Source organism: Cricetulus griseus, chromosome 2 (genome assembly GCF_003668045.3).
Source record: "Cricetulus griseus strain 17A/GY chromosome 2, alternate assembly CriGri-PICRH-1.0, whole genome shotgun sequence".
NCBI classification, from domain to species: Eukaryota; Metazoa; Chordata; class Mammalia; order Rodentia; family Cricetidae; genus Cricetulus; species Cricetulus griseus.
Genome location: NC_048595.1, coordinates 286,320,835 through 286,336,233, shown reverse-complemented (window position 1 = coordinate 286,336,233; position 15,399 = coordinate 286,320,835). Strand labels below are relative to the sequence as shown.

Sequence of the window (15,399 nt, the reverse complement as noted above, 5' to 3'; positions counted from 1 at the left end):
GGCAAGAGACTCTCCCTACACTGTGGAACACCTCTTCAAGTAAGGTGTTCAGGGTAGTGAATTATGAAGTTAGAGGATGGAGCCATTGCTACAGGGCCCCATAAAGGTGTATCTGTGGCTGAGTTTGTACAAACACACAACACCCGGCACTTGATCTAGAAAATAGGACTCTTTTCACTAGAAGGGAGGGAGGGAGGGAGGAGGGAGGAGGGAGGAGAGAGAGAGAGAGAGAGAGAGAGAGAGAGAGAGAGAGAGAGAGAGAGAGAGAGAGAGAGAGAAGAGAGAGCTGGAAATCCCAGGTGTGCTGAGCCTGGGCATTCATGTACAGTGAGCCCAAAGACCCCTCTTCCACCTGTAGAAAACAGGACTGCTTAAGTTATTGCACAAAGTTCAGTCGTTTTCTTCTGAATACACATTTTTGGTTGGCATTATTTCAGTGTCAAAAACCCTATTTCCTAACAGTTAATAAGTGAAATAAATAAGAACTGTGTCATGGTAACCAGGTGAGTTATTAGATATTTTCCAGTGTAACCAATGGTGACTGCTCAGTTAAGAATGAACCTATGGCTTCTGTACTACAGTCAACTCTAACTAAACAACACCATAGTGGATGAATGCTGAATATAATTTCTCTGCTCAGAGTGGCTGGGCATACAGCTCAGCAGGAGTATATACGCTGAGTTTAAACTCCTGTGCAACACACACACACACACACACGATCTAGAATAGCAATTTTACTGCAAAAGGAAGGAGGGAGTGTGGTTGAGACAAATCAGAACTTATTTCACCAGCATGTTATATTTTAGTGAAATTAACTTGCAGCACTATGGAGCCTTATAAGACCATGTATTAGTGGCAGAATCCAGACCCAGAGACAGTTCCAATCTGTCTCTGGGTAAGAAGGGATCTGAGGGATTTAGTTTCTGTAAGAGGAAGATGAGCTTCTGAACATGCCACTGAGTAACAAAGGCAAAGTTCTGTTTTGTCTGAATCTTTCTCGTGGACACAAGGGGTGGGGGTGGGGCAAAGACTAGAAGGGGGAACGGAAGGAAGAGATGGGAGACACAAAGGACAGAGGACACATTAATAAATAAAGTCTGGGGCAACAATAAAGTTATAACACGTCACTCCAAAGCACAAGGAGCAAAGCTGAAGGCCATGAGGAAAATGACCAAAGTTGACGGCTTCCTGGGAGTCCTGGGAGCTCAGAGGCAAGGCTGGAGGCAGGCAGACTTGGAGAGCACTTTACAAGCCCAGAGAGTCCGCTGGTCAACTTATGAACTCAAAATGCACTGTGCTAAATTCATCTGCTCCACAATTAGGTGTCAGCTGTGCCGAGTGGGATGGAAGTCAGGAGCGGAACTGGCACAATTTTAAAGATCATGAACAAACATGAATCCTTGTGGAGAAAGCCTTCATGGACTCTACTGCCTTGCCCCACCCATGTCGTTCATCTCAGTACTATCACTGGATTAAAACAGCACACATCACAAATGCCACCACATTTTAAGCATACAAAGCCAGGTGACAGATCTTAACACACCCCTCCAGATCCCCTTCCCATTCTGAGAAGGGATCATATTCTAATACCCACAGCTGGAAGTGGACATACACGGCAACCGCTACGGACTGTGTGATGCACATTCTTGAGCTGCTCCCCACACAGCCACAGAGAATTCTGGGACCTCCAGGAGATGCTTAGCACACAAGACTAAAGTCAACCTTACAGCTATTCATTTCTTTCTTTTATGTTTTTGAGACAAGGTTTCTCTGTGTAGCCCTGGATGATCTGGAACTCACTCTATAGACCAGGCTGGCCTTGAACTCACAGATCCACCTCTGCCTTCCAGCACTGGGATTAAAGGTGTGCTACCACTGCCCAGAAACTACCATTTTTCTGTGAGATTATCGGGGAGACCATCTGATCTTTAAAATTACAATTTTATGTTTTAAAATCTAAAAACTCATGAACCAATATTTCATCTCCTTGCCATCAGTGTTTCTTTATGTCAAGAAATTATACTTCATAAAATCATGCAAAATTGTGGGATTTCATCAAGCTGTCCTCTTCCTAAGGTGTTCTGTGACAGGCTGCTGATTTACATGTTTAACATCTGGCAGACACAGAGTTGACAAGGCAGCAAGAGAGTTCAAGGACTTTAGGATGAGTATTTAGATTCCCACTTGGAGATGCTTCCACGGGAAACACTATGGGATGGATTCCTAACAGGAACCCATAATACTCAAGACTCTAGCTGGAAAGTGATGATGTCGGGAGGGGCCATACACTAACTACTTCAGCCTCCATCATTACTTCAGTGCCGATTGGCAATTACTTCCTGAAAGTACAACCAACCAAAAAATGTACTCTCATTTCCTATATGGGTGTGAAGTGATAGGAAGTCTGGGTATGAAAGTGACAGGGGAAGTATAGGCATGAACTGATGGGAAGTAAGGGTGTGAGGGTGTACAAGAGGCGGGAAAGTTAGGAGGATGCCTGGTCCTCTGTGATGTGTTCCTGTGGAGAAGGAAGCATGAGAGAACTCTCATTTCCACATCCTCCAGTGCTAGGAACAACTGTGTGGGCATGGCGGGATCGGTACCCACTCCCCAGAACCCCTTCCAGGGACCAGCCTGAGGGACACCAAGGAGAAGACAAGCTCCTCCCCTAGGCACAGCTTCTTAGGGCTGAAGCAACAAGGAGCCTCTGGTCAGGGACAGAGAGCCCCTCCCGCCCCGTTTACAATCATCATTTTAAGTACTTGTAAACTCAGGCACACACATGCTGTCACTCTTTACATTGTTTCTGCAAATACAGACAAGAACCCAATTATTGTTTAGCTGTGATGGTGCATAAGACACCATACATGGTTTCTCAGTACTAAAAGCATGGAGCAACCGACATCAAACTCTGTCTTCTCCTTCACCAACGTGGAACAGGGAAATGATGAATGGCCTTTGGCATCACAGGCTCAGACTACCACACTTTCTGGGGAGGAGGCCTGTCCTCCTGGGAAGCACAAGTGGCCTCAGATAAACTCAACAAAACCAAATTGGGACCTCTTATGCATCCTGCTGATGCATGTATTGCGAGGGTCTGGCAGGGCCCCCAGTGGGAAGGAGGTTGGCTTCCTTCATTTGGATCCCAGGAGACAGGATACTAGACTTGGGAACAACAGGTCCTACACCTGGAGATGACACCACCATGGTTTAAGGTTCTTGTGATAATGTATCTTTTAAAAAGAATCTATAAAATGTGTTCTTGAGAATCTGAAGATATTTTAAACACAAACACACACACGCGTGCACACACACACACAGATGCCATGACAATCCCAGAGGTCAAAGGACAGATTGCAGAAGGAATTGGGTATCTCTTTCCCTTGGGTCCTGGAGGTCACTGCCCACTCGCCAGGTTTACGGAGTTACCCTAACACACATTTAGAACCCAGCTTGCTTTATTAGAAGCAGAGTCTGGAAAGAGCAGCAATCCCTCAGAGATACTAGAGAAATCACCTCTCAAGTGCTTGGTGATGGGAGGCTAACTTAAGACCATCAGACACCTGCACGCTAAAGGCCAAGCAAAATTAGGACAGAGTCTAAGACAATTTTAGAACATAATATGCCATAACACCTGTTTTGATGCATTTGATTCTTACTTAACACATAACACATTTGTAGATGCATTTCACTCTTCTCATGCTCCTGTCTCATAGTCCCATTGCAAAGAACTAAAATAGAGAGCATCACCTCAGCCTAAGCATTCAGCCTGCATCTGCCTCAGTGAATTTTGTGGAGTCCTATCCAAAATGACACCACAGAAACCTTCCCATAGTAGCTAGGTGGTAGGATTGCATGGCCCTGTCTCTCATGTCACCCCTAGGACCTGTCTCCAACTCTATCCTGTCCAGTCCTGTATCTGTGCCTTCCCTCAGTAATCCCTCTACCTGAAATCTTCTACCCATCAGACACCTTCATTTTTCTGACAGGTCTTCCCTGCCCACCTAACGTAAGTGAGCCACAGGCCTGTGGCTCATCAGTATAACTAATTCTGTACAGAAGGACAAGCATGGATGTTATTATCATGTGTGCGGGCTTACCTGCCACTCACCTCCCTCCATGACACAAGCCCTGGCAGCCTTCTCCTCTCTGTGCTGCTAAGGTCACAAAGTGCTCGCCGGTAGGGGCCAGTCTCCAGTGTCTGCAGGACAGACAGGCCTTTGACCCTGCAAGGCGGGTGGCACACACTAGGACAAAGCAAGCATGCAGACATCAGCTTAATGACCAGAGACCCCGGTACCTATAGTGGTCCTTCAGCTTTCTGTACCATCATGTAGCCATGTGACAAATATCAGCAAGAAAAAAAAATTTTAAAAAAAGAACAAGAGAATAAGCATGCCTTGAACTCCTGGAGAAGTAACCCTTAGCGTGGTGTTGGTGGTGCATGCCTCAGCACTCGGGAGGCAGAGGCAGGTGAATCTGTGAGTTCGAGGCCAGCCTGGTCTATAGAGCCAGTTCCAGGACAACCTCCAAAGCAATACAGAGAAACCCCGTCTTGAAAAACCAAAAAGATCAAGAAAGTAACCCTTTTGTATTTACTGAGACAAAAGTAATACAGTGATTTCATCTGGTCCTAAATGTTAAATGGCAGGCTTAGCCACATGCACCCTAACCCCACGATATTTACCAGCAAGTGGCTGCATGGCCAGGCTTCATCTGGATGCTTTCAACAAAGCCGAAGGCACTGACCAGGCAGCAGCTTCTGGCACGTGATGGTGCAGTACCTTCTGAGAAGACAGGGTTCACTGCGCACACCTACAGCTCCTGGGTTGAGGCCACGGGCCCGAGGAACTTTGTGGACATCACATGTAGCTACAATCACTACTGAAGAGAAAAAAAAAAACTAAAACTAAAACAAAACAAAAAAAACCAACCCACAAGCCTTTGCCCTTCCCTATAAGAAGAGGCTGGTGAGAGCAGACAATGGAAACGCCAGATCAGGAAAAACTACGTTCCACATGGCAAGCATACTTTTCTAGCCACACCAAGAAGCACTACAGTCAGAGTGCCCACTGTGGATTGGGCCCACAACCATCCACTCTTGTGCTCTGTAGCCAAACTCAGGTCTCAGGGTGAATGGCTGCTCCAAACATTAAACCAAAGAACTTAAGAATACATCCAAACATCCCTACAAAACACATCTGTACTCCAGTATGAAGATCTGTCAGTCGTCACAGGTTCAGACAAACTATTTCTGGGGTAATGATCTCTCCTGCATACGGCTTGTTCTGTGTAACTGCAGCCTTCTACTCAATCTTGCGGAAATAATATACTTAAAGGCAAATCACTTGACATCAATTTTCCTGGAGAATCTCAAGACATTCAAATGCATTCTTTTATGTTAATGTTAACTAAAATATGAAATCCTGGAAATGATGCAAGATATACTGATGTATAAAACAGCATGACAAAGTGAAAATAACCATAAAAACAAGTTAAAATGAGTGTGTTCAAACCTCAGCCCTACTGCTCACCATCTGAACTTCCCAGAAAGGAAGTTTCTCATATGAAAAGGATACAGACGGCTGCCTTCATTACCACTTGATAACTGTAAATGTGAAATAATGAAGACTACATGTGAAGCAATAGTTGCCATTCAGACCTAAGAATTAGACACAGTGACAGTGGCAATGGTGGAAAATTTTACCCTGACACTAAAGTACAAGGATGACAAAAGTGTAGTTGTAGACTTAGAGATCCTGACCTACAGACTAGAAAACAGGCTTAAAACTGTCCTGTTGGTTGTAGAATTCTGGCAAGGAAACTGGCAGAATACACTTTCATGGGTACACCTCAAATCCAAACCCTAAGTTATATATCCTGCCAGATATATAACATTTACATGGATGACTAATGTATTACACATGGTAAACCAAACATTTTAAGAATATCAATTTTATAGCTATCATGGTGTTTTCTAGAGACTGTCTCAATTCTTATGCCTTTGAGGAAAAAATACTTAAAATAATTTAAGTAATCCTAAGATGCCATGACTATCAGGACAATTTTGGTGTATCCCACTCCAACATAGTAACGACACACACCCCCCCACACACACACATACCTTAATTTCACTGTGGTTTTTAAGTAACCATAGAAGTTTACCAGCATTTCTACTAATATGACCACCTGAGCAAAGTCTGAGTTTAAAACTGCAAAAACAAAGCCAACTAACCCAGGATGCTTATTTGGTTTGGGTGTTAAAGACGATAATAAAACTAAAAAGTCCAGTTACCAAAAACTGAGTAGCTTTTACACAGCAAAAAATTTACTTCAAACCTGAGGCTCGAAATCTATAATTTCTAGAAACACATTTACTAAAACTTCCCCAGATCAAAATTCAGACTGGGGCTGGAGAGACGGCTGAGCAGTTAAGAGCATTAGCTGGTCTTCCAGAGGACTCAGGTTCAATTCCCAGCACCCACATGGCAGCTAACAGCTGTCTGCAACTCCAAGATCAGACACCCTCACACAGACACACATGCAAACAGAACACCAAAGCACATAAAAATAAATAAATAATTTTTAAAGATGCAGGATCAACTTGAAGGGAAGGTCCTATTATGAGAATGGAAGATAATGGCCACTATTCACACTAGGCTTGAGTTTGCCACAAAGAGTTACAGGACTTAACTACTTACTATCAAAAATATCTTAAGATATTAAAATCCGATGGCCCCAACTGGAGGTGGGTACTGAAATTTCCTCAGTTCATCCATCTGCAGGAGGAGGCCCCTTCCTGCTATAGAAACTCTCTTCTTTCTACACTTGCAACTGCCAGCTAGAACCATGTTCCATGTAATATGTCACATGCAGGTGAAGGGCCATCCTGACATTACACACTGTTCACTGTTCACCTGAGCTGACACACTCAGAAGGCATCCTGCACTGCACCAGACTCACAACCACTCTCCATCTAACCAGGGACCACTCAGTCAGGGCCAGCACTGCACTGATGGTAACTTAGGTGTCTGTCCACGTTACCTAGCACACAAATTTATGAGAACTTCTCACTGTCAGGGAAAGCCAAGTTCAGCCACAAGTGTGTGGAGCGAATCCAAGCTACCCCTAAATAGCTTCTAAATCAGACATTTTGGCCATTTTCACCGACACATACTTAATCTGCAACATAGGCTGCTCTGAACAGTTATCAAAACTGCTTACTTAGGACAACTTCATCCATGAGTCAGGTGGCTCTGACAAAAGATGACTATATAGGTAAATCAGTAAAGGGACAGGCCAGCTAATTAAGATCTCTACCTTTGTCCTGGCTCCTTTTCTATCTTTTAAGCAAACCAAGTCCTGTCTGATGAAAAATGAATAAAGGAGCAAGGAAATGAGGTTAAATTTTCAAACTTATGTAAAAGTACTTCAGCCTTCCAACTGCCACAAGCAGTCTCCAGGTGCATTTGGACTCCTGGGGCCACTGATGCTACTTAGAGATAGGGTCACTTGGCCATGCACCAAGCCTTTCCTGGGTTCCTGCCCTGCATAGCAGAGGGGCATTGAGGATAGGCAAAGTCCTAGAAGATCAAAGGGATAGGTGCTGCCCTGGCTTCTCTAGCTCAATCCACTGAGTTCAGCTGGCATGGCAAGAGGGGACTCTGCCTTAAATTCTGTGGGACACTGGGACACACCTGGAAAGTATAGGCTGTGGGATTAGGGCATGCAACTCTCTAGAATTGCAAAGAGGAAGCCATGAGTCAGACACTGGGCAGTCCTAGCTTGCAGAAGTCTTCCGTCTGTAAAAGGATCTAAGGTCTTGAAGAGGTGAGAGATAACTAATGAGCATCTTCTAAGTAACCCAGAAGAGGCCACCAATAACAGCATTTATTAGAGCCTATGTCTATCCTACATTCCTACACAATGAGAGAGAGAGAGAGAGAAAGAGAGAGAGAGAGAGAGAGAGAGAGAGAGAGAGAGAGAGAGAGAGAGAGAAAATACATGCACGAAGTCGGTTCTTGTCTCCAACTGCACTTTTCAAGGCTCCAGCTCTCAGGTCACAGCTTACACAGCAGGTGGTTTTACCCACAGAGCCATTTCACCAGCCCCTTCTAGGCATTTTAATTTTTAGAGCTTTGTTTAAACATCACGCCATCTTTTCGGAGGAATGAATGAATAAAGATGCACCTCTGTGGCGGCCCATTGCTGGAGTCTGAACTGCTGAGACAATGTGTGCTCAGCCCACTCACCTGTAAGAGCATTCTACAGTAAGACAATGAACACTTGTGTATATACTCGCTGAAGAGACCCTATGACCAGAGAGTGCACAGCACAGACAAGACAGGCAGCCTTCAGGTCACTCACTGCAGCAACTGTAAATAAATGACCTACACCGCATCCTCCAAGCACATGGGGGAAGAATCAGTCACTATTCCTACCATCCCTGCTTCACACTGTCTCAAAATCAGCAGAGAAATCTGTGAACAAACCATCGCCACAAATTTAAGATGTACACCTCCATCTTCGCACAGCCAACAACGAATAATTCCTGTGTTCAGAAAACTTTCAAGATATAGCATTATGGCCAGAAACTTCTGGGTATCTTGTATCTAAAGCACTTACGTCTGCAAGGTAATATAAAGCCACACAAACAACACACTTAATAGGAAGTAATCCCTGGTGGTCAGGATCAGCACACCATCTCTAACAGAAAACTGTTAAGAGCCCAGGGGGAAGCTTCGTATGAGTGTGTGTGTGTGTGTGTGTGTGTGTGTGTGTGTGTGTGTGTATGATCATATATATATATATATATATATATGATTATTAATGGATCTGTAGATAATTGGTGCATATAAAACACAAACATAACCTTGACAAGCTCCAGCTCCACAGCAGGCACTTGAACTAGGCCTATAACAAAATCTGTCTCTCCATTTGCTTTAAGAACAGTTTTTAGTTTTTGTGTTTTTTTATTTTTGCTTTTTTATCAGTTGATTCTATAAAATTCAAAACTATTGTAACCTGATACAAAATTGCTGCCCTCCATAGCCCCTCTATAGCCTGTGCCTTGCTCCAGTTCACACCTACCTTGTGCTGGCCTCTGTAAACCACACCACGAAAGACACAGCAGGCAGCTCCATGACCACGTCAGTTCTCCAAGGCCCAGTGGCCTCCAGGCGGCCACAGGCCACGTGCGATGCAGAACTGAGCCAGATGCTCCTGTTTTATCAGTGCCCAGGCTGCACAGATGGGAGGCCATTCTCAACGCCTCCTGCCTCAGAGGGTGTGGCCCTGGTGCTAGCCTTCAGCCCTTCTGTTCTCTGAGTGCTTTTTCTGATAAGCAGAGCAAACAGAGACCTGGCAAGAGGCAAACAAAAGGAAGACTCTAAAGTCAAAAGCTGGGAAAGCAACAGGACAGCAATTTGTTCCCTATGCTCTGTCCTGACTATGAGAAGCTGGTGAGTGGATAATGTACAACAATTTTATTATGCTTTTTCTTCTCGTGTCCCTGGAAAAATTTAGAAGGAACCACAGTATCTGCCATATTCCTAACAGACTGCCCAGTAAAGGCTGTTGGAGCATAGAGGCCAGTATCTGTTCCAGGTAAAGTTACAGTAGAAAGAAGCCCACAGAATTCAAAAGTAGAATATGAACAGTGTCTAGTTATAGATCCTGATCGTTATTATAAACTATATAAAAAGTACAGAATACCATGTACTGTACATAAAATATTTCCACTGGAAAGAAAATTAAACTGTAAACTAGATGCGGTGGTCATGGTTATTGCTCATGCTGTTCATTAGTTTGTTGATTTTTTTAAATATTGTTTTCTTTAATATTAAATTAGGATTGCAACATTTTGCATATCTTTGGCTAATTTTCAAAATTAAGAATTTTAATATGCATATATACTTGAGTAAACACACTCTTGAGAAGTAAATTAAGGCACACAATAAAGAGTAGACTACGAACACTTCATTTAATTCCAATACAACTTTTGAAGTGCCTCAAATTACGACATAATCAGAACATAGAGAATTTATTAGTATACTTATGTTCATAAAAGTACTAGGTTCCAGGAACGCCTAATTAAAATAAATGAAAAATAAGTAGTGAATACGGTATTCATCAATGCACCCTTTAGAGTTACTGAAATTCGAGAAGGATATGAAATACAATTGTGGACTGTAGCTAAAACATGTCTTTAATTCTAAGTTGATACAATTTGGAGGCCAATCCTGCATAAACATATAGACTCATCTCCATTTGCCAGTGGCAATCACAGAAGGTGGAGAGCAGAGTAAATACGCAGGACCAGCCCACAGGGGTGGCAACTCTACACCTGCCCTGCCTACTGGCTGTGCAGTCATAGGCAACTTACTAATTCTTAGAGCCCCTGGATGAAACAAAACCAATAGCAGAAGTGTCATGAAGCACCTGGCTCCCAAGTAAGGCCACAGTCAACATGACTACTACTCTGGTTATAGTCATGGATCATCATGGCTATGAAATGTGACTAGCCATGAAAAGCAACTAATGACACATAATTATGGTTACCAAGTATAACAGAACAAAAACCTAAAACAAAAATTAAAGTGTTCATGGGAGAGGAATGTTACTCAGTAGTAGGTTGCTTGCCAAATATGCACAAGGCCTTTGGTCTGATGCCTAGTGTAACACAGACACAGACACACAGACACACAGACACACAGACACGCTGAACAATTCACTATACTCTAGACTCTTCAAATTTATTTATTTGTATTTTGTGTACATTGGTGTTTTGCTTGCATGTATGTCTGTGTGAGGGTGTTGGATCCTGGTGTTACAGACAGCTGTGAGCTGCCATGTGGGTGCTGGGAAATGAACCCAGTGCTCTGGAAGAGCAGTCAGTGCTCTTTACCACTGAGCCATCTCTCCAGCCCCTAGTCTATACTCTTAAGGACAAATTCCTACTCTTGTTTCTGGTCTCAAAAGAAGCAACCCTTTGACTGGCACGGTGGCACATGCACCATAGTGCACTGAATTAGCCTTAGAACTCACACAGGAAACTGCATGGGTGTGTTGGCAGCATAGGGCAGAACTGCCTTCCAAGACATTTCACATTATCCATTAAGAGTTTTTTAAAAATTCACTCTATTTGGAAAGGGATAAACAACACACAAAGATGGGTCTGATTAAGTATCAGAGGGTTGCTGTCTACCATGGCAGCAGCAGTGGACTGCCCTCAGGTGAGGGAGAATCAAACAGACACTCTGAAGCTACTGTGAGTGGCTTCTTGCTGCACTCCAGTGTGCATGCCTGTGTGCACGCCTGTGCAGACCCCATCTCATGTCCCGGTCAGCGGCACTATCTCCATGTTACAGGTGAGGAAGTGGAAGTTTAGAAATTTGTAGTCATGTGGCTCTTCTCAGCTCCACATGCACACTGGGGTGCCATGAAAATGGGGGAACCCGCAGGCTTTCATTAATGACACTTTACTAATGATGACATTTTAGAGTTTCAATTCACTCGAAGTATTTGTGCCACACAAGCAGTATACCTTCCTACAACGTTCAGCTGCCGACAATTAACATGGATTATCTAGTGTTATCAAAATGTATCACTTTCCCTCCTGCCTGGGACATTCCCAGCTACAAAACACTGGGATCCTCACTCCACCTTGACCAGGACAGAGAACACTAGCATCTCAGTTGTACAACTTTCCCCATTAGACTAGCAGAGGACCAGGAGGACAGGGAAGTAGTGTGTGGGCAAGATCTTGAGGGGCCTGCTGCGCTAAGGGACAGAGGAGGGTGTAGGAGCGACAGGAGTGCTAAGGGCTGCTGGTTGAGGTGATGTATGTACTCAGGAAACAGGGATTGCTCAGGACCACGGCACTCTCCATGCTACAAACCAAGTTCAAGAGCTTAGATCTTATTCAAAACCAAAAACAAATAATGATAAAATATGATAAACCAAGGTCAGAAAAGTTAAATCCAAAGAGGAGTTGAAAGAACGGGAGGAAATTCAAATACTCCACAGTGTCCATGTTCTAAGGATAGGGGTGAGGGTGAGGATGGTGGCAAAATGGGCCAGTGAGAGTGTGAGTCTCTACAATAGAGTAAGACAGCTAGATCCCTGTGACTGCTGCATGGCCACAGACCCAAGGTCCTGGAGCAGGACACATGACAGAAAACCCAAGAATTCTGCTTCATTTTACAGCACCTGTCTCTGGTGGAAAGGCCAAGGGATGACTGTCATGAATAATGCCTGCTGTTCTCAATGGGGTGAGGTATGGTACTGACCTGTTAAGGTCGACACCAGCTCCAATTGCACACGACTCAGCAGTAAGAAACATAACTCCTTTAATGGTTCAACATGCACAAGTGTGTTAGGTGACCCAGGCACATTCAACTACTTGACTGAAACAAAGCTAATTTGATTGAGCCAGATGAGGCAAACAACTGCATTCAGACACACAGGAAGTGAAACACCAGGGCTGGTGAGCAGCAGACCTCCTGAGGTCTTTCTAAGTATCTCTAGTATATAGAGATGACCCAAAGACAAGTGCATTGCTCTACTAGACTAGGGAACATTCCAGGGTCATCAAAGGATGGAGTACGCCCCTCTGTCCGTTGTACCCTCTCAACACATACCATGAGTGATCTCACTTGAAGTCAGTCATAGACGCTCTCCTCCTGAGTCCCACAAAGTCAGCCATGTTAATACCTCCTTGCCCCAATAGGGAGTGCCTCAGCATCCCTGCTCCTGCAGCATCCAGGGCTGTTACTCCCTTTCCCTGGCTCCCTTCACTCTTCAAGGCTTCAGTGGGTGACTAGCAAGCTATCTACAGGGGCCATCTACAGCTAAACCCTTGAGCAATAATCCCTCTGCTGCTGGCCACAAAATGTTGACAAATCCTTTATTTCCCACATAGCAGATTTTTCTTTGAGCAGGTCACTCATGTCTACAAACATTCATCATTTGGGGTGAAGCTGCCTAAACAGGCTTTGGCCACTCCTACAATATTCTCTCATCCTCCAACACAATCAATACACACTCAGCACTCTCATCAGCTATAGCTTAGTTACATTAATATCATAATTTTTACTTTAAAAGTATTTTAATACATCTACTATCAACTCAAAGAAATAAGATCACAGCAAGAAAAAAAAATCCTAGACTAAAGGATAGTCTGGCTGGGCATTGGTGGCACACACACACACACTTTTAATCTCAGCACTTGGGATGCAGAGGCAGGTGGATCTCTGTGAGTTTGAGGCAAGACTTGTCTACAGTGTTAGTTCTAGGACAGCTAAGACTAGACCAAGAAACCCTGTCTCAAAAACAAAACAAAACAACCAACCAAACAAAAAAACACAAACAAAAAAGAAAGGGTCTAAGAGAAGAAACACAACAAACGGAGCTGATGAGAGCTTTCTTATAACCAATGCTTACACCTAGGAGAATGTCTGTTAGGGTGGATTCAACCCTGAGCACTGCTGAAAACCTAAAAGACACAACAGCATGGGACTCTAAATTGGAAAGAAACTGACAACAAATCCACAGCTGTGTGGTGTCAGAGAGCTTCTACAGCATGTCCAAGGCCCTGGGGCTGAGCTAAGACACCACAGTCAGGTACTGTAACACTGAAGCACCAGTTAAGTGAGGTCACTGCAGTTAATTAAAAGGCAAACCACCGTTAATACCAATGTCTGAATGGGTCTGTTAAATGTGTACACACAGCCTTGCAATTAGTGTTTAGAAATATATTTCTTCCAGGTTCACGATTCTGGCTTGGACATGGACTCTTCCCTTGCATCAAGTTTTCCCAGTACCCACTTAGTACAAACAACTAAATGCAGACTCAACTTTGTTTTACAGACTGCATTTCTCCAGGCAGAAGATTATTGCACTGATTTAAGAAAGAGACAATACAGAGAGTGCTGTCAACTTGAAATCATTTGAGTGATTTTTACAGAATCAAATTATATTCTTACTTCTCTTGTCTTCAAGGGCAGCTGTCAAAATTGAGCTGCTCTTAAGAGCTACAGCCTTAAGGAATTTCAAAATACTCTAAAATACACGGATGCGTTCTTCCCATAAAAACTTTTAAAGAATGGCGACTATTTAATGAAAACCTGCTTTTATCTGGAGCACAGGACAAGGTTCATAAATGACTCACATGTATAACATTTTCTAAAACTACCAAGTCTAATGGAATCAGCTCCCATCGAATTCTCTAAGGCCCTTATTGGAGAATGTACATGATCAAAATGGCAAGTGATTTAGCAAACAGAGGATTCAAATACCAGTCAAAGTGAAGGGTGAGAAAAATAATGAAGGGCATTCCAGGGAGTGGCTAGCTGCAGTTAAAGGTTAACAGCCACTTGAAATTGTGCTGGGGAGACTATGGTGATCAGAAGGGATGTCTCGACAGGAAAACAGAAGTGAGAAATAAAATGGCTCTGACAGGTATGACAGTGTGAGAAACTCTGCTGTGGAGCTAGTGGGAGGTACAGAGAGATCGGGTCAGACAAACAAGCAAATAAAGCATGTGCAAAGAGAGGCTGTGTCTCAGCCAGGGATCACTAAAAAGTATTCCAGAAAGGCAATGCAATCTAGTACAATTCGATAGCTAACTTAGCATGCACGCTTTATAAATGAAGGGAGAGCTGTGTTCCCAAGCAGAGGCAAATTCATTGTCTTTTTTTTTTAAGATTTTATTTATTTATTATGTATACAGCATTGTACTTCCATGTATATATCTGCACACCAGAAGAGGGCACCAGATCTCATAACAGATAGCTGTGAGCCACCATGTGGTTGCTGGGAATTGAACTCAGGACCTCTGAAGAACAGTCAGTGTTCTTAACCTCTGAGCCATCTCTCCAGCCCTCACTGTCCTTTTATCACCTATAAATTAGCTAGACGTTTCTAAATTCGGGTCCATTTTTGAATGGACATTTTGAATTACAGTGCCTGAATTACAACTTATCCTGGGACACTTGCATCTTTCCTTCCATTTTTTAATGGTCAGTTCTGTATGCCTGGAGTAAAGAAAGGCAGGGACTCAGTTTCCCTGGTCAGTGATTAAGGCAGTCAGGGACTTCCAACCTTCCTTCAAAAATTACGCACGCACGCACGCAGATACATACACAGACACACACATGCACAGACACACACACACACATATCCATACACATTTATGTGCACACAGATGCATTCATGAACACACATACACAAATACAACAATCAAGAAGGTAAAAGTTATGTCTGGTACATAATAAAAAAGATCAAAATACCAAAAAAAAAAAAAAAAGCAAGAAAATGTAACAAAGATCAAGAGGAATAACAATGAATTGAAGATGGTGGAACCGATAGACAAAAATATTAGACTTACTACCCACATGA

General features: G+C 43.4%; 1 protein-coding gene across 1 annotated transcript in view; it reads right to left on the bottom strand.

The window, feature by feature from the left end:
- Arid1b (AT-rich interaction domain 1B) overlaps positions 1–15,399 on the bottom strand; it is a 354,347-nt gene that overhangs the window by 169,638 nt on the left and 169,310 nt on the right.